Source organism: Oxyura jamaicensis, chromosome 3, assembly GCF_011077185.1.
Source record: "Oxyura jamaicensis isolate SHBP4307 breed ruddy duck chromosome 3, BPBGC_Ojam_1.0, whole genome shotgun sequence".
NCBI lineage: Eukaryota > Metazoa > Chordata > Aves > Anseriformes > Anatidae > Oxyura > Oxyura jamaicensis.
Window position 1 is genome coordinate 116,597,482 of NC_048895.1, and position 23,460 is coordinate 116,620,941.

Here is a 23,460-nt window from a genome sequence, read left to right on the forward strand (position 1 = left end):
GACATCCTTAATAATACACAATTAACAACTTCTCCCCAATTTTGTCTTATGACCTCATTCATTACCAGGAGTTTTTATCATGCCCGCAAATAACACGTTTGCTGACCACCCCCCACATCCCTTCCTGCCACCAGAAGCCTCGGGCTTCGCATCCCTTTCCGCGGTTGTTACGAGCTTCCAAAATCCGGTCGCTTAAAACGAGCAGAGCCCAGCAGGTATCGGTGCTGTGAGTCAGCAGCGGCTCCCCACAGCTGCGATCTCTCCCCGAGTGATTGTTTTCCAGAGAAACATCCCCAGCCCAAGCGCAGCATCGGCGCGACTCCGAGTTTTGTGCCGGCACAGGCAAGAAGAATAAAAACCGCTGCAACCACGCAGTGACATAGCGAAGGAGGGTGACCCCTGATTGTGTCAGCTTTCGCGCGACGACCACCGTTTTTCCCCCTTCGGTATAAAAAGCTAGAGAAAACAGGAGCAATGGCATCTCCTCCCCTTCCTCCGTGGTCACAGGGTGATGCGAAAGCTGCTGGATCTCTCTCATCCTGCTTCATTTGCCAGTTCATCCTCTAGCAGAGTCCTTTGCTTACACGAGCCCTGCGAAACGGGGCCAAAACTGAAGATGAGAAGGAACGGGTCACTGGAAAATCCCGAGGGAGAAAGACAAGTGCTGATCAAGCCTCCCCCTTCAATAACCATACAGAAGCCCTCTCCTGATGGAGAAGACCCAAAGAACCGCTGGGGTCAGAGCTGCCACCGGCAGAAAAGGGCACACACAAAAAATAAAGCTCCCTTCGGGAACGCTAAATGCTCCTCGTCTAGTTCTGAGCTGAGGGAGAGGAGAGGCCAACCACCAAGAACACAAACCGGCTCGGAGCTCAGCGGGGAAAGGAGACCCAAAGGCGGAAGGGAGAAGGACAAACACGCGGGGAGAAAATATAATAACACATTGGAAGGACAAAAACCAAAGCTCTGCTGAATCGGGGAGTTCAAAGCCCGACAGATTTAACCCAGCTCACCCCATGCCATATTAGCTGCTGTTTAAACACAGGGCCTGGGCATTGTCCCTTTGCAGGGGCTTATTTTTTTCCCCCCCAAGCTAAACTTTCTTGTGTTCCCAGCTTGAGGGACGTCGTTTATTCCTAACAGGCTCCACAAAACGAAGTGGGTGGATCCAACTCTTCGCAGGAGCCCTATGAGCAAGGAAGCACACGCCTAAACTGCGAGTTCAAACAGCCTTAGATTTTTCTCTGGAGTTTAGCAGGGAATTCAGAGTGCCCTTCGGGTCTAGCTCGTCAGGTTCAGGGATGAGAAGCCCACTTTTGCCAAAGTTCAGGCCAGCAGCGTGTCCCGGTGGCCAAGAAGGCCAACGGGATCCTGGCGGGCATTAAAAGGAGCGTGGCCAGCGGGACAAGGGAGGTGATCCTCCCCCTCTGCACTGCCCTGGTCAAGCCTCACCTGGAGTGCTGCGTCCAGTTCTGGGGTACAAAAAAGACAGGGGGCTCCTGGAGAGAGTGCAGCCACAGAGATGATACGGGGCCTGGAGCAGCTCCCCTGCGAGGAGAGGCTGAGACCTGCGGCTGTTCGGCCTGGAGAAGAGAAGACTGAGAGGGGATCTCAGCAATGTGTATAAATGCCTGAGGGGTGGGAGACAGAGGGGTTTGGCCAACCTCTTCTCAGTGCTCTGTGGGGACAGGACAAGGGGCAACACCACAAAACGGAGCTCAGGCAGTTCCGCAACAACATGCCAAAGAACTTCTTCCCGGTGAGGGTGACGGAGCGCTGGGACAGGCTGCCCAGGGAGGTTGGGGAGTCTCCTTCTCTGGAGATATTCAAGGCCCGTCTGGACGCCTCCCTGGGCAGCCTGCTCTGGGGAAGCTGCTTTGGCAGGGGGGTTGGATGCGATGGTCTCTGGAGGTCCCTTCCAACCCCTACAATTCTGTGATCTCCAGTGCCTGCCCTCCTGCTCCACCGGGACAGTTCTTTGCAGGCTCATTTTCATCTGAGGCAGGCAGATCTCTGGGTGCGATGCCGCTTCCTAATGCCTGGCAGAACCCTGATTTTGTACCAGGTCTCCAACACTTCATTTCCTCGGGGCTTTCTCTGGTGCATCTGAAGGACCGGGCTCTCTCCACACGGCTTTGAGAAACGAGGTGCAGTGAGAAGACGCTGAGTGAAACCTCTCTGATCAGGTTTTCTGACCCTCTGATCTCAGGAATGCTCAGGGGAGGAACACCAGAGAAGATGTCTCAGAAGGGTTAAAAAAGAAGCCACTGGGCTGGTCCCCCAGGAACCGCAGGTTTTCCACAACCACAGTTTGAAGCAAGGTCTAAAACATTTGACATTTTCAGACATACCAATCCCACGGTGGCCTCCAACCACATCCCAGCGCATCCAAGGAACGAGATTTAACGAGGCTTTGGCTGAAGCTTTGCAAAACAAATAAATAAATCCTAAACCTGGCACAGCTCTTTACCCTAATCACATTAGGATTTAAGCTAAAAACAAAAAAAAACAGCAACAAAAAACCCCCAGCCCTTTCACCGTCACGGCTCTAGACACTCAAGAATGAAGTGAGAATTTTCTCCGTAGATTGAGAAGAAAGAAAACCAGTATTTAGAATAATGAACAAGCAATTTGGGGTCCAAGAAAAACATCTCCACGAGAAAGGAAAAAAAAACACGAAGTTTCAGAAGACGCCATCTGCGGAAGTGCTGTTAAAGATAGCCTGCTCTTGGAAATAGCCAGAGCTGCAATAAACACGGCAGCACGGGCCTTGCTGTCAGAACGTAATTAAAAAAAGAAACAACAGAACAGCTCCATCCCCTTCTCCACGCAGAGAGCCAGGAGCTGCTCCGGGAGACAGGCAAGCAAACGAATTTCCACTGTGAGATTCTAAAAGGTCACCGCAAACAATTAGCAAAATGCAATCCTGGAAGCAACACATGCCTTTTTTTTTCAATCTGACGAAGTGTCTTCACCGCTCCGGTTATTACGTGGATCAAGGAACAATATCAAGGATCACAAAGCCAGTTAAATAAGTATACGGGTACCAGGGAAGCATGAAAGCTGCGATTTAAAGCAAGGAGGCTACGCCGCCGCTCGGTTGCTCTTCTTCTCCCTCTCCTTCTGCGTGAGGCAGTTCCCAGAACAGATCTCATCTGCTGTTAAAGCGGGGCCGGAACGAAGACATTCCTTGCCATGTAGGGGAAATAAGGGAGATTATTAATTTCACTTCTCATCACAGAAGAGCAAAAGTCGGAGCAAGGAGGCCTCGGGGTAAGAAGGCAGGCAATGAAAAGGAGTGCCCGGATCTCGGAAGATTCACACCAACACCACCTGCCTTTCCGCTCGTCCCTCTGCCAAGCGGCTCCGTTAGGAAGAAGGGGCCAGGCAGACCTGGGCGCTGCCCTCCCGAAGGAGCAGGCGCCCACCCCTGCGATCCCCTCCAGCAGCAAAAAAAAAAGGAGGAGCAGACCCAGCTGCTCGCTGCTCTGCCTCTTGTTTGGCCTTTTGAGAAGCAGAACCAGGCCGGCTCCTACCATGCAGCCATCCCGCACGGCCTTGGGGCAGCAAAACTCAGCACAAAGAGTCAAAAGCACAGAAACCCTCCCAAGCCAACGGTCTCCTCCTCTGACACCGCCAGCATTTGCGTCTCAGGCCTTTGGAGAGCCGGGTGAGGCTGGAGACGGGAATATCCTGCAGCAGGGGAAGTAAAACGGCGAGCTGAGGGTAAGGAAAGGCAGGGAAGGGGGCCCAGCAACCTCCCCCCAGGCCTGAAAGGGGAAGGAAAAAGCAAACAGAAAAAGAACAGGAGCAGTTTGGTGCTGGGTTAGCGAAATGAATCTCATCACGGACACGGCAGGGACTGGGAGAGGGACAGGGCCCGAGGCCACCTCCTCCAGCTACCAGGGGATGGGTTCGGTCCAAGCCCTCCCTCGATTCACACGCAGGAGATTGAAGTAAACAGGCTAAGAATAGGTCCAGGGACAGCACAGCAGGAGCAAGACACCCCTGCAGAGCAGCAAGAAACGTTCCCAATTCCAGTTTTAAGAAGAGGGAACGATCCAAAGGCACAAGTCAGCGCAGAGCCAGGGTCGTCCCTGGGTAAACGGCTCCGAAAGATGCTCCGGGCCTCGCTGCGGGAGTAACGCCGCCCCAAAAGCGAGCTCGGGAACGATGCAAAAACATTTCCCTGACTCCTCCTGCAACAAGGAAGAAGTAATTGCGTAGCTCAGCCTTTCTCATCGAGATGGTCCTCAATTTTTACAAGTTATTTGCGGAGGAAGAGCACCCTGGTTCCCCAAGGAGAAAAATCAGCTCGTGTGCAAAGCCCTGAGACACCCGCCAGCTCCAGCGCCGTTGTTGCTCCTAACCAACTGCACCCCTGAGACACTCGCAGGAGCCTTGGTGCAATTCATCACTGCCACGGAGTAAAAAACAAAGCCAGCAGACCCTGGGGGCAAACGTGAGGAACCAAAGGCCGGAGTTTTCAACCTTTTTATTCCTCTTAGCATTACATCTTGGGTTTTGGTCGTAGCTCTAAGATTCACATCACCGCCACCACGTGGCATACGGTACCGATTCAGGGGTTTTCCATGAAGCAGGGACCTGTTGCACGGACAGGAGCTGGAGGAAAAAAACAAAGCCGAGCTCCTGGGGTGCCTCGAACCCCACCAGCACGGCGCCGTGTCCTCGTAGGAGCAGCAGAACATCCACCCCCCGGAGCTTCAATTCTTCCTCTCCACAAGACCATCGCAAGGAGAGCTCTTCCCTCCTTCCGCGTCCTTGTTTTTGTTTGAGAACTCGCGAGGAGAAGGCTTAACACCAGCTAATTGTCAGGCGCCGCAGTAATTAGTGGCAGCCTCCCAACGCAGCCATCTCGGGCTGCTTTGCCCGTCGCTGGCTCCTCCTCAAGCCCCACATGAAAACCAAGGCGCGGCGGATTCATTTCCCGAGCTCTTCCCAGGACAGACGCCTAAGGAAAGAAATCCCTTACCGAAGCAACGCATGGTCGGTTTGGGGTTTTTTAGCTTTGTTTTTAAAACCATCTGCTGTGGGGCTGCAATCTTGACGGATAATCTGAGGGTGATGTTAGCCTGTTCGCTGACTTAGGTTGTTAGATGCTCGGTGGGAGCCGGTGGGTGCCTGTCCTGTGTGTTATCCCCGGCCAGCAGCTTCCCTCTAAATGAGGAAGAAAAGGATTACGTTGCCCTGCCTCCTGCCCTCCTGCTGGTTACACATCACGGCTTTGATGTTATTACTTGGCCGATCCCAAAGGATTTCGGCCTCTTGACGTACAGAACCTCCCAAGTTTCCCTAGCGAGTTCAGGGCAGCTCTGCTCAGACTTCACCGAGCCCTGAGAGCAGCTCACGCCACCGCTCTGCAAATTTAGGCTCCGCTCTCGGCTCCGAGGCTCCCCCCCCTCGCTTGGCAGCTCTTCTCGTCACAAGCTCCGGCACTTCCACGCCAACCTTCCCCAGGCGTCATCCGCGTGGCAGCTGCCCTCCGCCGCGCACGCTCCGCTCGCCGCCAACACGATCCCGAACGCGGCGCTTCCCACCGCGTGCCCACAGAGCAGGCCTGTGATACGATGACTTCCTCCTGCCCGGAATAGAAACACCGAAAGTCGTGCACAGATTTCATCCCGAGGCACTCGAGGACAGGGAAAAGCAAAACACACCTTCACGCTGGAGAGCCGAGATGTGTTGATAGGACCACGGAATGGAGGGTGTTGATGGGTTTAATTGCCTTAATTCAAGCAGAGGACCCCATTTCTACACCAAGTTGCCAGACAAACCCATCATCTGTTTGACTGGACTTCGAAAGTGCTCAACCTGCCATGAAGTGTCCCCTAAGGAAGGGGACAGATGCGTGGAACAAGCTCGTGAGCACAGCAGCGCCCTTACCAAGATGCAACAGGATCAATCCGCGGGCTACCTGCACTGCCAGCAGCCCTGAGAAGAACATCGGATAGGAAGATACCTGTATTTTGCATCACTTTAGGAAACGAGGCAGGGAAAAGTGGAAACTATGCAGGAAAAAAAGGAAGAGTTACCCATACAGCTGGAAAGGTTATTTAGGATTTTGTATCAGAAGAAACTTAAGAGGGTTTCCTGCCTTCGTGGGTTAATCCCATGTTCTGCTTTCAGGCGGTCGTTTGCATCTGTAGAAAAATGACAGCCAGCTTCTGAATGCGTCAGAACTCACAGAAGGGGAAGGAAGGGCAGGGGAAAGGCAGAAAAAAAAACATCCCCACCCGACTCCACGCAACGAGATCCCAACCTTTCAAGAAACTGATAGGATGGGCAGAAGTCCTGAGACGAATTAAAACCACTTCACAAGCTTCCCAAGGAACTTTTGCATCGAACCAACAGATATTCTGTGGTCACTAGTGGGAGTCTTAGGGGTCCGTCCCCCCAGAGGGGCAGAAAACGTTGATTTTCTTGATTTATGAGTCTCAATTCTCTGTATTTCAATCGATTTCATTAACAAAGGGAAAGGTCGCTTCACGGTTTCACTGCACCTACCAACACAGCCTTGAGAAACCAACCGACAGTCACCACGAATCGGGGGGGCAAATGCCAGTAGAGGGAGCACAGCACACCTATGCACTTTATATATATATAAAAATATATTTTTATAAAGCTATTGGAACTTCTTTATAGTTCCAGTAACCTTGTAGGGATTGTCCAGCAAGTCAAGCTACAAAACGTGCTTTCAAAAACCATTTGTGACAGATTAGTCAGACCTTGCTGGTAACGGGCATTAATTAACTAATAGCAATGATCGTTCAACTTGCTCTTCAAAACCAGGCCTGCAACTGCTGTGTACTGACATCAATTTACCTGGCTGGCCAGCACTCCAGGCTCCCGACACCCGGGCACTGCAGGGATCGATGAGCTGTAAGCCACGGAGCTGTACGCGCTTCTGTCTTCGTCCTTCCTAACAAGCCCCAAAACCTCAGATTGGCTTTGCACCTCTTCTCAGGCAGCATCCACCACCATCCACCTGATTTGCATCTGAGAATCAGATATCTAGGCTGCAGGAGCCAACTCAACCACGGCAATCACCGGTAAACAGTACTTTAAAGCCTCCTCCGAGGAGAAAGTACTGCGGGCTCCGCTTTTGAGGATACGTCTAAATTGCAACCACAGCTCTGCAAGCGTACTCAGGCCAGCCTCAGCATCAGCATGGGTTGTAGGAGACATCTGGGCATCCCAGCCGCATATCCCAAATCCCACGTGAATGCTACCCCTGCATACTAGCAGAGAGATGCCTACCTGCCTTGAATTGTCACATCCTTAAGCGTGTATGTGAATATCACTCATCTTTTTCTCAAGGAAACGTAAAAACGCGCGTATTTTGCTTGCTAGGTGGTTAGCACATAAGGATCCCAATCTGGGTTAGGGTTAATTCGTGAAAGTAACAGCAAAAAGTCCAACCTGGGTTAAAATCTCAGCATTAGGAACTGCTTCGCAATGCTCAGTCTGTTCCTGACCCAAAGAGGGGTATTTAGCACGGATAACAGGTAGGGAAGGGAGACAACAGGCACCAGGAAAACCCATCTGCTGATGAGGAGACTGGATCCAATGACTGGGAGGTCCCTTCCACTTCTCTTTTCCTCGGGCAGCACGGAGTGTGAGAGAGGGGAAAAAGAACAAATACACAGCCAGAAGAGACAAACTCTAAAAAAAATTAACATTATCGTGGGATTTCAAAACTTAACAGTCGTGGAAAACATACTCAAGATGGTGTCTGGCTCCCCGTGTGCAAGCAAGCCCTGGGAACGCATCAACACCATTTAAATCCTTGTCTGAACAGTCCCAGAGATCCACGCTACAAATATTGTCGGGAAGACGATGATCTTTCCCATCCCACCTCAGCAGCACATGAACAGCCTTCCAATTTAGCAGTTTATCATTAAGAAACAGCCGAAGCGACGGCAGTCCAACAACCATGTTTTTCATGTTTTCCCTATCCGCTGCTTTTGCTCTGATTTGACAACTGCCAAAAGCCGTCCTCACGTGCCAACAGACACGAGAGCTAACAGTCTCCGCTTGCAAAATCAGAGAACTTCAGAAAACCATTTTGGACTTTCCCTTCTGCAAAAATAAAACCGCGAGGAGTTCGAGGGCTGTCAGTACCACAGCTGAGCTGCCAGAGGAACTTGGCCATACGGGGCTCAAATGAAGGCAGTCTATTACCCCTGCTCTGGGATATCCTAACACTGAACTGAACCAATGGAAAGTCTGATTTCTGGAAAGAAAAACCTGAAAAGAAGAGGTATCACAAAGCTGTAACGGAATACGGGTACCACCAGGACCCTCAGACCATGAGGTTAGGGGATATCTGAGGGGAAAGCACTTTTCCCATCACCACATAATCGCACTGCAGTCCGTTTGTGATTGATATAAAGAGGTTTTAGGATTATTCATGGCTTGATGAGGCGTGACAACGTACAAAACACACTCCGTGTGACAGAGTACCACAGACACATGACAAACACCGATCAAAACACGCCTGTGATGCGCGTGACAGACTTTGGCACCTCACACACGCAGATTTCTCCCCGAAAACAGATAGCTGCCTGCATGTGACAGCCGCTTCAGGAAACGGACTCGTTTCATCTTTTTTTTTTTAAAACAGATTAAATGGCCTCACGGCACAGAAAGCAGCGTTTTTCAAACCGAACTACCCGATGGGGCCACACGAGCTACCAGAGGCCAGGCAGAAGCAACAGGAGCCGACCCCGAATTTTGACAACGCGGCAGCGGAGCGGCACCCCTCTGAAGGACACTGTGCTTCTGTGAACCTTTAATACCAATTTAACCACTTCTGGCCCCTTCGGGCAGAACTGTTTCCTTGAGGACCAGCACAACTGCGCGTCACGCAGGCGGCGGTAACGCATTAACCGACATTAATGTAGTTTAATTCCACTCATTTAGTTTAATTCCACTATTCGAGGGGGATTTTTATTAGGGAGAGACCTCTGTATTTCAGGGGAGAACAGCTGGAAAAATAACATTTAAAAATATTTTAGAAAAACACAAGGATTAGCCCCCCCCCCCCCCCCCCCCCCCCAAAAAAACCGCGGGGGGGGGCCCCCCCGGGCCGTACCACCCCCCCCCCACCCCCTGCCCCACCAGGGGGGGGGGGGGGGGTCAGCACTCCCCCCCTTCCGGTACGTGGTACGGTCCAGCCTACCTCTCGGCGCCCTCGCTGCGCCCTCCCGGCGGAGCCTCGGGGCCGGCGGGGGAGGGGGGGGGAGCCGCGGCCCCTGCCTCGCTTTGCCCCCGCCCTGCCCTGCCCTGCTCCCCCCCCCCGCCGTCGGCGTGCAGTTGGTTCGTTCCGAGCGGCCGGCCGGGCTTCTCCCCTTAGACCCCCGGCTCCCTCACGTCTTCGGCCATTTCCGACCGGACCGGCGGAAGTTGCCGAAGTGGCGGCGGAACTTAACGGACTGAGCCGAAGGGCGGGCGGAGATAGCCGAAGCGCTGACGGAACTTGCCGAAGGGTTTTAGGGAGCAAGGAACGCGAAAGAAGAGGCCGCTCCGGAAACTACCGAGAATTGCCGAAGCGTCCCAGCTCTGCTCCGTCACGAGGCGAAGTGCCCGAGGCCGGAGAGCTCCCGCCGGCTCCACAGCCGCCCGCTGCCGGCGCCGAGCGGGGCGGCCGGCCGAGGCGGAGCGCTGGCCCTTTAAATGGTGGAGGGGGCGGAGCGGCGCCTCCCCCTCCTGCCCCGAGGTGGGCGCCGGCCACTGCGCATGCGCGCTGCGCACAGCCGCTTTTCCCGCCTAACGGTGGGCGCGAGGAGCCCCCCTGAGGGGACGGGGTCCTGTCACGGACCCGAGCCCTGTCAGTGCCCGGCGCGGCCCCAGTTGAGCCCCAGTAGCCCCCAGTAGTCCACAGTTGAGCTCCAGTAACCCCCCGTTGTGCCCCAGCAGCGACCCATTGTACCCAAGTAGCCACCAGCTGTGCCCCAGTAGCCCCCAGTTGCGCCCCGGCAGCTACCCACTGTACCCCAATACCCATCACTTGTGCCCTAGCAGCCCTCAGTTGTGCCCCAGTAGCCACCCATTGTACCCAAGTAGCCCCCAGCTGTGCCCTAGCAGCCCCCCGTTGTGCCCTGGTAACCCCCAGTTGCGCCCCAGCTGGTACCCATTGTACCCAAGTAGCCACCAGCTGTGTCCCACTAGCCACCAGTTGTGCCTCAGCAGCTACCCATTGTACCCCAATAGTCACCAGTTGTGCCCCAGTAGCCACCAGTTGTGTGCCAGCAGCCACCAATCATGCCCCCAACAGCCCCCAATCGTGCTCCAGCAGCCTCCAGTTTTGCCCCAGTAGCCCTCAGTTGTGCCCCAGCAACTATCTGTTGTACCCCAATAGCCACCAGTTGTGCCCCAGCAGCCCCCAGTCGTGCCCCAGCAGCACCACGAGGCAGAGGGGGCACCCATGGAGCTCAGACACCCACCCCTCGGCTCTGTGGTCAAACCTCTGCAGGGACCACAAAGGTTGCTATCAATCCCTTGCAGAGATATTCAGGTGGTTTCTAATAAAAGTGCCCGTGAAAATAAGTATATGCTGGGATGCTGATACAGAGATGTCAAAGTGACTGCAGACCCTGCTTACGGGGTACCACAGCATCACCACTGATTTCCTTTCATTACCAAGTTACATCAAGGTCCAATCTGGACAGTTTGTATTAGTATCACAAATCATGGCTCAATCTGGATAAAGAGCTTTAAATACTATAGTGGTGTAAAACATCATTCGTGGTTTTAACCTTTCTTTTCTGACTAAACAGCATTAACGCTGTTAAGTAGGAGCAGCTATGTTAAGTGTATGCTGACAAGTACCACACATACCAAAAGTTGGTGACTGAAGCAAAAGAATTAGAAAAAAATAATAATAAAAAAAAATCAGTGAGGAAATAAAGGGGAGAAAAAAGGCAAGAGATGGTGCCAGTTATCATCTTACAGGAAAGCCAGGTCACATCGAGCTTCAGTACATTTTATTACTTTATGCACTTTAATTTTGCATATATATTGGGGTCCCATGAGAGGCAATCCTATATCTATGGGAATCAAGTCTCACCCCGAAGCACCCAAACTGACAGCTTTTGGGGGACTAAAGAATGTGACAGAAGAAATGAGGTTTTATCTCCATAGGAGTGCGTAGGGTGGCAACTGTAGTGTGTCTCCAGGAATCTCAGCTTTAATAAAACATGAGCACTTGAAAGCTGCAAGAAACCACTTTTCCACTGCTCTGCACTTTTAACAGTCATTTAACACATGTGTAAAGAAACTAACTTTTATACCAAGATGAAAAAGCAGTGGGGGGTGAGGGGGAGAGCAGGTCTACCTGTTGTTAAAGAACACAAAAGGTAATCTCACAAACAGGGAATGTGCGTACAGAAGGGCAGGAATAGGTACTGCACGTTCAAAGGATCTCACAAGCAGTATTTTATATATTCCAGGAAAAAGAAGACAGACTATTACGGCATTGGCCACTATAAAGGCAAGGTTTTCACCCAAATTGCTGGACACAGCCATGTCCTAGCACACTTGTGTACTGACACCTGCCATGGCCTGAGGTGACGCTGTCTATCCTGCTCTACCTGGAGTTCTGCTTGAGGAAGCGAGGTGACAATAAATCCCTTCAGGGCCCGGCTGAGGAAGAAATACAGTTGGAGAACTTTTATGTCAGGACACAAGGCGAGAGACCAATTCTTAACCCGACTCCCAAAAGGAAACGAGCTCTCAGGAACAGCAGCCAGCATGGCAAATCCTTCTTTCAAAGTAGTCTCAAGGCTGCTGCACGTTACATTGATGTAGGCAGTTTCAGATTTAAACCCCTTCTCCATGCACTGACCCCTTCTTGTTCCAATGCGACAGGAGCTCAGTATAAATGGGGAGTTTTCCGTTTCCCTCCCATCGAGCCAAAACTCCTCAGCTGCCTTACGCGTATCCCAACACAAGTATTATCGTGTTCAAACATCCTCATTTCCCACCCTTTCTGCTATCAGGGCTTTTGTTTTCTTACAGCCTGCTCATACACTATATCCAAGAGCACACGCAAAGTATTACCTCAGAAATGGATCCTAATGGGCAGTCTGTAAGCTGCAATGAGTAACAGTTTGAACAAATATAAGTTGCCTGACTCCTTTCCTAGCAGATGAAATGTGGTGAGGGTCTGTGCTGGCACGCACCCCAGGAGAGGGAAGAACCGCTGGCCATCAGAGGCTCTACAGAAAAGCCAAAATCTAGGAAAAACTGGCTTCATTAGTCCCTCTGCTCCCAGAACACCTTATTTAGACACCTGTGTATAATTTCACGCTGGGAATCTCCCTTGTGTTACCTTTTAAGTAGCTCTACAGTTGGCAGCTGCAATTTAATACCGTGGATGCCACCACTCCTTTGTGTCCTCCTTTTCTCTATTTCACTAGTCCCCACTTGACCTCTTTCCCTTACCTTCACCAAACTCCCCCTCTCATCCCACTTGTGGTTCTCACATCCAACATACCGATGTTTCCTCTGTGCTGTAAATTACATCGAGTCATTTCAAGCAGGTATTAAGGACTTTCCGAGCCAGCCAACACACAGATCCATGGCACGCTTCCATGGCCTGGAATAAACCTCAGAAAAACATCCGTTGATCCTCAAGAGAACAACAGTCGGAGGGGAGGACCCTGAACTTTCATCTTTTCCCTACTTATGGGCTTTTTGGTAAACCTTTTTTTTAAACTTCTTTCTCCTCCCTTCCACAGGAGACAGCACCAAAACCTGACCATCTGTGGATTTCATGAGTTTTGTGGATTTCGACTGCACGTAACCTCAGACATTCCCATCAGCTTTCACAGGATTCAGTCACTTGTTAGCCCCCAGGGTGCTCTAGGTGCTAAACAGATACTAAACATCTCCCAGCCCCTATGGAACAACTACACCGACATGGCAAACCTAAATTTTCAAGCCTGCTGAGCCTCTGTCCGCTTCTGTCCATCAGATAACCCACGTCACGCTTCACAAGAGAGGAAATCTTTATCTGGAGTACTGGCCAAACTCCAGTTTAGGTAGTTCCATTCTGATGATTTACAATCTCCCCTGCAGTTTTTAGTGGATATGGATTTTTTCCCCCTTATTTTATGTCCTAAAAGTAGTGGCCAGGTCCTGCTTATGCTGTTGGAGCAGCTGCCAGGCTTTGCAGTGTAAGTAGCTGCATTTCAAGGGTAGGCAGGGTTTAAATAAAGCACGTTGAAGACCCCACGGGCACAAGAAGTACTTCAACAGTACACCCCACTGCTGGGCATAGGGCAAGCAAGGGCTAGAGCATGTAGGGAAACTCAGCAACAACCTGAATAATACCAGAATAGTAATAATAAACAATAAAAAAAGGGAAAAATTAGCATAAGAATGGACACATGGACATAAAGTGCAAAGACTTTTTCCTCCCAAATACCTACGCAGGCTCGGACCCAGCACAGCTCCAGCTGGAATCCAAAGAGCAAGGACAATGAACCCTCATGGAAACAGGGAAAGTGGATCATGACAGCAGGAGGTTTGATGGCATGATGGTAGAAGGTTTTGTTTTAAGGCGCAATTTTATGGATCACACTCAGAGTATGTCAAGTTCCACTGCCACACATTTTATTAAGGGCAAACATCCTAGAGAAATTCATTAAATGACTGCGTTATGCTTTGTTTAGAAACCCATGCATAACCACGCCGTGTTATTATCTTCACGAGAACCACAAGGCCTAAAAGGGCAATTTTCAGATTTCAGCAACAATGAAGTTAGGAGAGATGAGGACGGTGGTTACAAACAAACCGTGAGAGACCAGATGGCTCAGAGGATGGGTAATGAGACATGCAGCTTTCCCTCCTCCCCCAGCGTGTCCCAGATCATTAGCGACTGAAAGCTGTTACTAGCACTGGGTGAGTATTTTTCACAAGTCGTTTATTGACCAAAACGTGGCTTTACCCGTCCCTAAAACTACCGGCAAACCAAATTCCGTATGACGAGTCCCTCCAGGCTGTGGTGGAGCTCGATGGTGTGCGAGGGTGAAGGCGGAGGGTGTTGTCTTCCTGCCCCACGTGCCCATAACCACTCACAGCAATTCCACGGCAATTTTGAGGACCTAGCCCTCCACACGAGCCAATAGACGAGCGGGTTCATGGCACAGGAGTTTTTTGTACTGAGTAACCCCTAGCCTAAATTTGTACTAAGTAACTCCAAGACTGAATAACCTGCTGAGCTCCTTTATCTGTCCTACAAAGGGTTATTCCTCTCCCATCTGCACCTCGGCCCTTGTGGGATGTACAGCAGGGAGAGCAAATTTGCCTGAACATGCTACACTCATTTCTCTTTTTATCTAGACTTTTTTTTTTTAATCTAGACTTTTTTTAATCTAGACTTTTTTTTTTATCTAGACTTAGCTCTATCACTCTAAAAAAATATGAGTCACACAGCATAAAAAAAAAATCTAAGATGTATCTAAATTTAATTTATCTACAGATATATATATCTATTTTTCAAAGCACGTTAAGAGATGGACATATCACAATGCTCCTGGAAATTTCAGTGACTATTAATAAAAAGTGGCTTCGAAGCAGGAAGCAGCAACCCGGTCTGGTGACAGCCAAGCAAAGACCGTGCTGGATCTCAGCTACGGCTGTGACACGATCCCAGCGCTGCCTCCTTGGTCAAGGCTCCTTCAGTGCCTGAGCCCTGCTGTGCCAAGGACTTTGCTGCATTTCTGTAGAATTCCCGTGAATTCCTTAACTATTACAGCTAACCATGCTTCCCTTCATCTCACAACAGATGCTTTGAAGTTTTCCAGAGACACCCAAGAAAAAAGACACATCCAAATACCTAGACTACCCCCAAACTCCACCCTGGAACAGATGGCGAGGTTATAAATACAGAAAGCATCTGGTAACTACTGGTATGAAAAAGCTGGCAAGCCACGGCTTATTCTGTTCTACTAAATATTCCGTAATTTGAACTATATTTAAGCAGGAGTTAACAAGAAGCAATCGTTTCATTTGTATCTAGCAGAATCCCTAACCACCTACATGCTGTAAGTGCAGCGGAGCTCGTGCATTACGCTCCCGTCTACCAAAAGCACTTTTTTAATTAAGCATTCAGCAGTATTTAAATCAAATTAAAAGCGACTGCACAACAAGCCGCTCGGCCCCTCCTCGGTAGGGTACAAAAGCATCATTTTAAGCGCGTGCATCAGACAACCAGACTCGAGGACACGAGTTTCCAGCACTTCAGCTCACCCTCGAGTCCGCACAATCTGAGGGGCTCTGACAACCCGCCAGATTGCCGGGAGTGCTTCAAGAGACAGAAAACTCCGGGAAGCCGGGCTCCGCTCGCGCAGCCCCGCGTGCTTAAGCCAGCTGCTTCATTCGTCCCCGGGTTCAGCTGCCACAGTGGAAACTGGAGATAATGCCTACATGACCGTTAGGAAAAGATCTGGTAGAAATTATAGTCAGAATATGTTAAAGAAGGCCACTAAACGCATACACATGGTGAAAAACACAAAAAAACACCTCAAAACCCCAAAGCAAAGCCAGAGCCGAGAGCGCACGCTACACACGTAACCCTAAAATGCGCGATCCCAAAACTCTGCTTAAATAATCTTTTGGGACAATGCTCTGCAGCTGAGTGAAACGTCTGCGATTGCTGGAAATCCAAAGCGATAGCACGCATGAAACGATCAGTCCGGATTAAAGTCACTTGGGGAAAAGGCTGCAAAAGGCTGTCTACCGGGATCGTGTTAGAGGTCCGCTGGAGACCCCACCGTCAGGTTTGGCTGTGTGCAGAGAGCCTTTTAAATCAAAGAGAAAGAAATACTCCTCGGAATCGGCTGATAAGGGAGCCTTAGACTGCAGATATAGAAGGAAGAACAAATACGAACAGCGGGGCCCTGCGAGCCCTGGGTGTAAGAGCGGACGGACTTCCCCACAAAATAGGCGCTGAACAAACAGGAGGTGATGCTGCCGCGGGCCTTTGGCAAATAGCGAGGATGTGATAATAAAAGCTACTCGCCATCACTCAATTCAAGCCTCCTTCACACAAATTGGTTCGGGTTAAGCAAAATCAAAGCGGGTCTGTGAGGTTTTGGGTTTCATAAAGGGAAGTTGAGGTAATTAACCGGTTTGTGAAGCTGACCGGGCTGCACGGCTGAAAGGCTCCAACGAGGCCTTGAATCCAAAGAACAAAAAGCATCTGCCATTTGCATCCTGAATGGAGGAGCCGAATAAAAAGAACGCATGGGGATGCCAGGAGAACACACAGGCGATTAGGGAGAGCCACGCTCAAGCCCCCAGACTTCATAAATGAGCTGCACCGCCGCTCAGCCACGGCAGCAGAGGATGGCAGCATTTCAACCAGGCCTACACAACACCTGAGCTAAAATTTAGAAAGCTTTGTAAGCTTAGAAGTGTTAGAATGAACCTCCCCAGCCTGTGTTTGAGTGCCAATGTGCACGGTGGGTGCTCTCGGGTGTAACAACGCGGCACACCGCCAACGCCAGCCCCCTCCAGCCAGGGGTCCTTGCAAATTGCAGAGGGCTCCACGCAGAATTTCTCCGTTTTGGGACGAAGGACTGGAGAAAGCAGCACTCGGGGAGGCCACGGCATCAGCCGCACACGAGCCTCGAGGACAGAGTTTGAACAGAAACATAAAAGGCATGGAAATACGGAGCGTAAAACACGCCATCAGATCAAAGTTACACTGTGCTAAAATAACTCGGCACCTGCCTTGGATAAAATAACGGGGCTCTTTGGCCAAAAAGGCATCTCGATCTTATTTATTGGGATTTTAGCAAAGCGGCAAAAAATCTGGGGACTTATTGGTAGAGGGGGGAAATGGGGATCAATAGAGAGAACAGCGAGATCAATAAGAAATTCTAGCAAGCGCTAAGTGCTGCCGGTTTTTTACAAAGCATCATTACAAAGTTAAATAATAAGAAATGTCATCTTCTGAAGTGCAACCTGTTTCAAGGCCTAAATTTACTATCAGGTACCAATATGATTTAAATTGGAATATATATATTTGAGTGCGACAGGCCCGCTGCCAAAATCGACCACTAAAATAGGGAAACAGTTGCCAGCTGTGCTTTTTCGCAGGGCAGAAAGGATACTTCCTTCTTTCCACAGCTCACTCCGTTCTATTATTGGTGCGTTAGAAACGGAGAAACCAACCCGAAGCCGAACCATTTTGCAAATATTTCTTAAAACAAAAAAACTTTCTATGCTTTTTTTTTTTTTTTTTCCCCTCTCACCTGCAGGATCCTTAAGCATATTTGCAACAGCGCGGGACGGAAATCCTGAGCCTGATCCCTTAATGCTGAAGTCAACGTCACTGCATGATGCCGTTAATACATTTATCAGGCTCCGTCTTCGCAGTGATCAGGTTTTTTTAGCCCCGTTACACAATTCCCATTAGAAGGCGATTCAAGAGCCTCGCTTGGTTTGAGGCATTCTGCTCGTTCCCGGCTTTAACATATTCAGAGCTGTTTGTTCTCGTGCCTGAATTGTCATTTAGCTTCAATAACTCTTCTCCCTCCCTGGTGTTTACGGCAGTGTATTTATAGAGAAGGAATATCATTTTTCTCTGCCTTTTTTTTTTTCTGCCACTGGCTTACCACCCCAGCTCCTCTAACGGGGCCGTGTGGGGTTGCTGTTAATACGTTGATTTGTTAATTAACATATTTGTTAATACAGTGGTCTCGAGACCAGACCTTGGGGACCACTGCCGCTAACTTGCCCGACAATCCTTTTTCAACCACCCGATCTTTTCTCCTGCGACCGTAGGATTTATTGATGCAAAACTGGGAAAATAGTTCAGTTTTAAGTGATTTAAACCATCTTGCTTTGTATTTTTAGCCTTTTTTCTCCTAACCAAAGGCTGCCTTTTGCTGGCGAAGAACAACAAAGGGCTATTTCTCTGTAAATTGGGCCTTTGGCTAACTGGAGAGCTGTCCTACTTTCTCAGTTGGGCATTTGTATAAATTAATGAACTATGCAAGTTCAACCGTTTTATGTTAAAAATGGGAAATGAAGCTTCTTAATGACTAGCCTGACTTTTTAATTGTACTTAGGATTTATGCCACAAAATTAAAAAAAAAAAAAAACAATTAGAGGGTAGGAAAACAGCATGTAAAATTTGTAGTTAAATAAAATTAAGCTGAATGTGCTGAATACATGGTTTTAAATGAAAACAAACTGTTTCATTGTACAAAGGAATTCTGCAGCCTATATATAGAACCAATTTTATCTATTCAGCATGTCTTCAGGTTTTCAGAACTTGAAACGAAATTAATTTCTATTCTCATGCAAAGGACAAGATGATCCTGAAGTAAAAGGAATGTGGCAAAACCTCTTTCACGAAATGTCTTCTTTTAACCCAGATCACTCCCACAGCTCAATTTGCCCACCGCCCGTGTCGTGAGCAGATGGAAGGAAGAGCAACACCAGCGAGCAGAGGTGGAAGGGGAGCACACGACTGCTTCTGCCAACGTTAGTCCTGCCGAAAATGCCTGTGAAGTGTGTCACGGCTTGCTCGGGGCCATCAGAGCTGATGCAGACCGTACCTGATGCACTCTGGTGAGCACTGGGCAGTTGAATTTTCAGGACTACAGAGCAAGGCACTCAAGGAGCTCATCAGAAACTCTGAGATCGTCCAACAGGTGGCAATGCACATGTTTAATCAATACCAATACCGGCTCCCAGGAGAGCAAGAAAAAACAGTAATTTGCTCCTCCAGCTACAGCAATGTTCCACCGAAACCGCTGTGTGGAGTTTTAAATTCATTCCAATTTAAAGACCACAGAATCACAGAGTATTCCGAGTTGGCAAGAATAAGAAAAATCCTTCTTTTCTCAGAATCCTTTTCTCCCAGTGTTAACAGAACAATACTAAACTTGGTCTCTCTTTTCTTTTTTTGTAATTAAAAAATAGGTTGAACTTCAGGAGCGTTACTGTACTGGAAGCAATAGAAGCAGCTGAATATAGCGCATCATAAAAAGATGCCACCGGGATCTGTTAAAGCCAACAAAATTGAAAACACGTAGAAGGAAGGGAGCCAAAAGCCCAGAACCAGATTTCAACTTGGCGGACGCTGTGGCAGGGGGCCAAGGGGAGGACTTGTACCAGGAGCAAGGAGAGGGAGGGCTCCTGCTGCAGCCCACAAACCAGGTATCGGGGGCAGACAACCTGATGCCATCACCTGGATGGAGCAGCCGGGGTGAGAGCAGCGAAGCGATGCCCGTTTCAGCCTTCTGGGGCTCTCTCCTGGCGTACCTAAACTCAGCTGTAAAAAATTCTCATAGCGAGCCTTACCATTAATGGCCACGGAGCTGTTACACACCACTTGCCTTCTTCAAAGGGCCGTGAAACCAGTGACTAAGCCTCACAACCACCTCCGTAGGGGCAGGAACTGCTTAAAGATGGAAACAGAGGCAAAATGCCCAAGTCGTCGGCCACAGCTCCTAAAAGGGAATCCCAGTCTCTGCCCCCTGTCACATGGAAGAATTTCCCTTGCATTTCCTGGAGACACCTACTGCCTAAAATATTTCCCCCAGCACCCCGAGTCCCTTAATCTGTAGCATTATTTCTCCAGTGGGTGTGAGACTGCTGTCGTATCTCCTCTGCACCGGCAGCGACGGGCAGAGCAGCAGAGGAAACAAAACGGAGGCAGCGATAGTACAACGGAGATCAACAGGAAGTTTTGGCCAGTAACTTGCATTTCAGCTGATGTGGTTTAACCAGGGCAAAAGAAACCCAACAGCAACACACACGAAGAGCAGCACCTACGCATCCGAGCGTCGGTAAATCACAGCCGCAAGACTCTCATCTCCACCTCTTGTGCCACACTGGGAAGATTCCCAGAATCGCTCCCTACCTCAGTTTTTCCTCTAGCACATGGAATTGCCTCAAAAATGTCAAGAAAGCAACAGAACAAGGTCAGGCTTACAACAAACTCTTGGAGGAAAGGCAATGTGGACATACAGAGCATCTCCGTTACTAATGCCCCGCTCAGCAGAGATCTCCGGAGGAGACCAGGACTGGAAAAATATTTTTTAAGAGTGCTAGAAACAACAGCAGGTTACTGAAGGGAGAATAAACCCGACACACTCGTGTTTTTAAGCACCTTCGTAACATGATCAATAACCCCCGACGCATTCTCTCCACAGACGCAGCGCTGACAATTGATTCAAATGGAGGACGCGTCGGTAATACGCCTCTTCGACTCTCGAGCCGAAGCAGACAAAAAATTCAGGGATTGTGCCTCCTCGGGATTTGCATGCTAAAACACACAGCTTTAGGGAAATCGGTGCGACTCAGCCCGCAATTCATTCAGTGCAGTCGGTGACATTCAAGTACCCAGCAGCAATTTTCGGACCGCTCGCAGCATTTCTTACGGGCTGTCATCGGCCTGATGCGTTACCTTCTCTGCAAAAATCCATCACGAGCACCAGGCGGGCTTCCTCTTGGTTCAGATAGGCAGGGTTAGTGCTGACTCACCCTCTTTTTTTTTTCCCCCCCTCTCCCTTTCATGGCAATTTGTAGGGGCTCATTTTCAATTTACTTTTCCCATGTTACGTGAGGAGAAGGCGCCTGGACGCGTGCGTGTGCGTGCAAGAGACAATTTGTTTTTCATCTCCAGCTATTCCTCTTGTTAACAGTTTCTTCTGCTTCATCTCCTTGGAGGTATTTTATTATTAAAAATCAAACGAATTCTCATTTTTCCTCTCACTCTTGTTGAAAGAAAACAATAGGACTTGCAAGACGCCCATATAGAAGGACCCGCTCGCCCTCTCGCGTCCTTGGCTGGCCAAAGTCCTTCGCTGCGATTCCCCTGGAGGCAGGCGAGGTCCCAGTGAGCCACGCAGCTCCCCAGCACGGCCACTTTCTTCCAGAGCCACTTGTGGCTGAAACACCACCACATTTAAACAAAGAATATGTCTTCCTGTCAATACAGACCACCACGGTCCCTCGTGGGCACTGCCGGGCATCTGCTCTTGCAAGCTGGAGCTGTTCCTCTCCCCGAGGCTCCTCTGCAGGTACCCAGGCTGCCCCTCGGGCCTGTCTGTCATCATCTTGTGCAGCTTTAATTACCCTTGCAGACCTGTGTCTCTTCGTCGGGGCTGACTGAAATACTCTGGCAGGCTCCGAAGTGATTGGGGTGGTGCAAACGCAGCCGCCTGGTAAGATTGGATGAGGCTGAGGCTGATCTGGTACGAAAACAACGTGGATGTTGATCCTAAGGGCAAAACAAGGGAGTGCCGCTGTGGCTCCGAGCAGAGATCACCCACAGAAAGCACCTACAGATTTTGAAAAAAAACAGTACTGGGATGTACTACGGAATAAGGAAATTCCCAAAATGCCACATTCGTTAAGAAACCCCTAACTTACTTATGTCACTTTTTTTCCTCCAGATGCCCACTCCGACATCTCCGGGATCTCTTCAGACTACAGCTAAGGCAAGCTGAGGTTGTAGCATGTGGAGGAAAACCTCAAAAGCATGAATTTCTTTATTTCTTCAGTTCCTCTCATTTCACCACCACCGTGAGTAAGTTTTGCTGGGCTCTCCTCCTGACGGGCTTTCCTGGAGACTTGAAAGGCAACGGACGCACGAGCCAGAAAGTCCTCAGGTGGCCAGAGATGCCTTACACCAGGCAGACGCTCTCCCTTCAGCCTTTCTCCAACCCCCACTTAATCAAGTGGCTTGGTAAATTGATGAATTGCAGTTAAACGATCTCGCTGCGATGCCTTCTGCTGAGGGATGAAGAATACCCTGCCAGAGCCTCCCGATTCCAGGTGATGGATTTGAGCCCAGGCTGCAACACAATTCCTTGGGGCTGACAGGCTCAGCTATTTTCACTCTTAATCTTTGGAATATTCGATCGAATAAATCCAAGGTCACAACAATCCTAGGTGGGCACGGTTGTTCCAAACACCAGCAGCCCTCCGATGGCTTTGAACTGCGGCAGAAAAAGTGGAGGACGTTCACGAAGCAGCTGGAGAGAGCTCGGCTCTAGTGCTGGACCTACCTACACCTTTACCGAAGCATGAACGAGCAACTGTGGAGTCGCGTTCGTCATCTCACGGCCCAAAGCTCGTACCATGCAACCCTCAGGGACACGGACCCCCGGGGACCAACATTTCTCATCTTCGGTCACAGTCTGGGAGGTTTTTTTTTTTTTTTCTTTTTTCGTGTTTCCGATTTGATAGGAGGCAGCTCGGCTGGATGGCAGCGCTTCGAAGATGTGGGAAGCAGAGAAAAGATAACAATTAATTTAGATCATTTTCTCCCAGCACATACAAACACCGTATAATAGGAGGAACCGCAGAGCTCCCACGCTTGAGCTTTAGAGAATACAAAGTCTTTGGGGACGCAACATGGTTTTTCCTTCCCGTTTTCTTCTCCTCAAAAAGGCTCAGAATGGAGCAAAGCCTTCCCCAGCCTGGCTGCACAGAACCTTCACACAGATCTGTGCGGAGCTTCAGCTGGATCGAAAGAGGTTGTGTCACGTGCGAAACCTTCCAGCACTTCATTGTGCAGTCTCCTAATTATTAATGTCTAGTCTCCGCGTTTCTGCCGCGCGATTTCTGATGTAGCATTTGAACTGTCCCTCAAATCTACAGATGGGGAACCACAGAAATGGTTTTTACCCCCCCAAATCCTGCAGTCTCCGGTTAAAAAATCCCGAGGAACGAGCAAGCTCCTCCAAAAGAGGAATTTGGGAGAAACTGTCCTTCTCCACCCCCACCGCTGCCAGAGCGGCACAACTGCCTTTTAAACAATTCCTCCCTGCCACCAGGGAACAATCCAGCCAGCTCTCTGCAAAATGTCACCATTTCGTCTGGTTTGAGGGATATAAACCGCGCCGCCGCGCGCCTGGCTGTCCCGCCACGGCCGGGTGCAGAAGTGGGACACCAGGAGGAACAGGACACAGACGGGCCGCGGGGAGCTGCCGATGTAAAAGCCAGAGCAGCATGAGGACGTCGCGGGGGGAACCAGGACAATAGAAGGAAATGCTGTCACTGCTCTGGCTGCGGTCCGTGCCGTCGAAAGCGGTGTTTGGGGATGGAGAAGCAGAAAACGTCTGGGGATAAAGGGCTTCGCGCCTGCATAAAGCTTTCCAAGTGAACCGAGGGAGAGAAAAGCCTGGAAATTAGGATGAGTTTGGAGGCAAACAGATTGTTGCAACACCAGATGAAGCTAATCCCCCTTCCTCCCCAAGAACATGCATTAAAAAGGCCTATAGGGTGAGCAGTCAGCACCCATGCTGGTGGCACACGCTGCTCTTACTGGTGGGACTGGGGTGGACACCAGTTGCTCGTGCTCCAGCAGACAGTCCTATTTATCCCCTCGTAATTGTCTGAGCGTGTACGCACATGCTGGATCGCTTCCACAAATATTTTTAAAAGTCTATTTGAACTCCAGGATGT

At 49.9% G+C, this 23,460-nt stretch overlaps 1 protein-coding gene across 3 annotated transcripts in view; it reads right to left on the minus strand.

The window, feature by feature from the left end:
- Positions 1–23,460, minus strand: part of EXTL3 (exostosin like glycosyltransferase 3) — a 115,759-nt gene that overhangs the window by 86,752 nt on the left and 5,547 nt on the right. Inside the window, exon 1 of one of the 3 annotated variants that reach the window (XM_035322851.1) lies at positions 9,558–9,699. The exons of 1 other annotated variant lie outside the window; for it this stretch is intronic. The gene's annotated coding sequence lies outside the window, so the exon portion shown is untranslated. Of the gene's footprint in view, positions 1–9,202; positions 9,435–9,557; positions 9,700–23,460 lie in introns of those variants that run through there. One more of the 3 variants, XM_035322850.1, reaches the window with a different exon arrangement.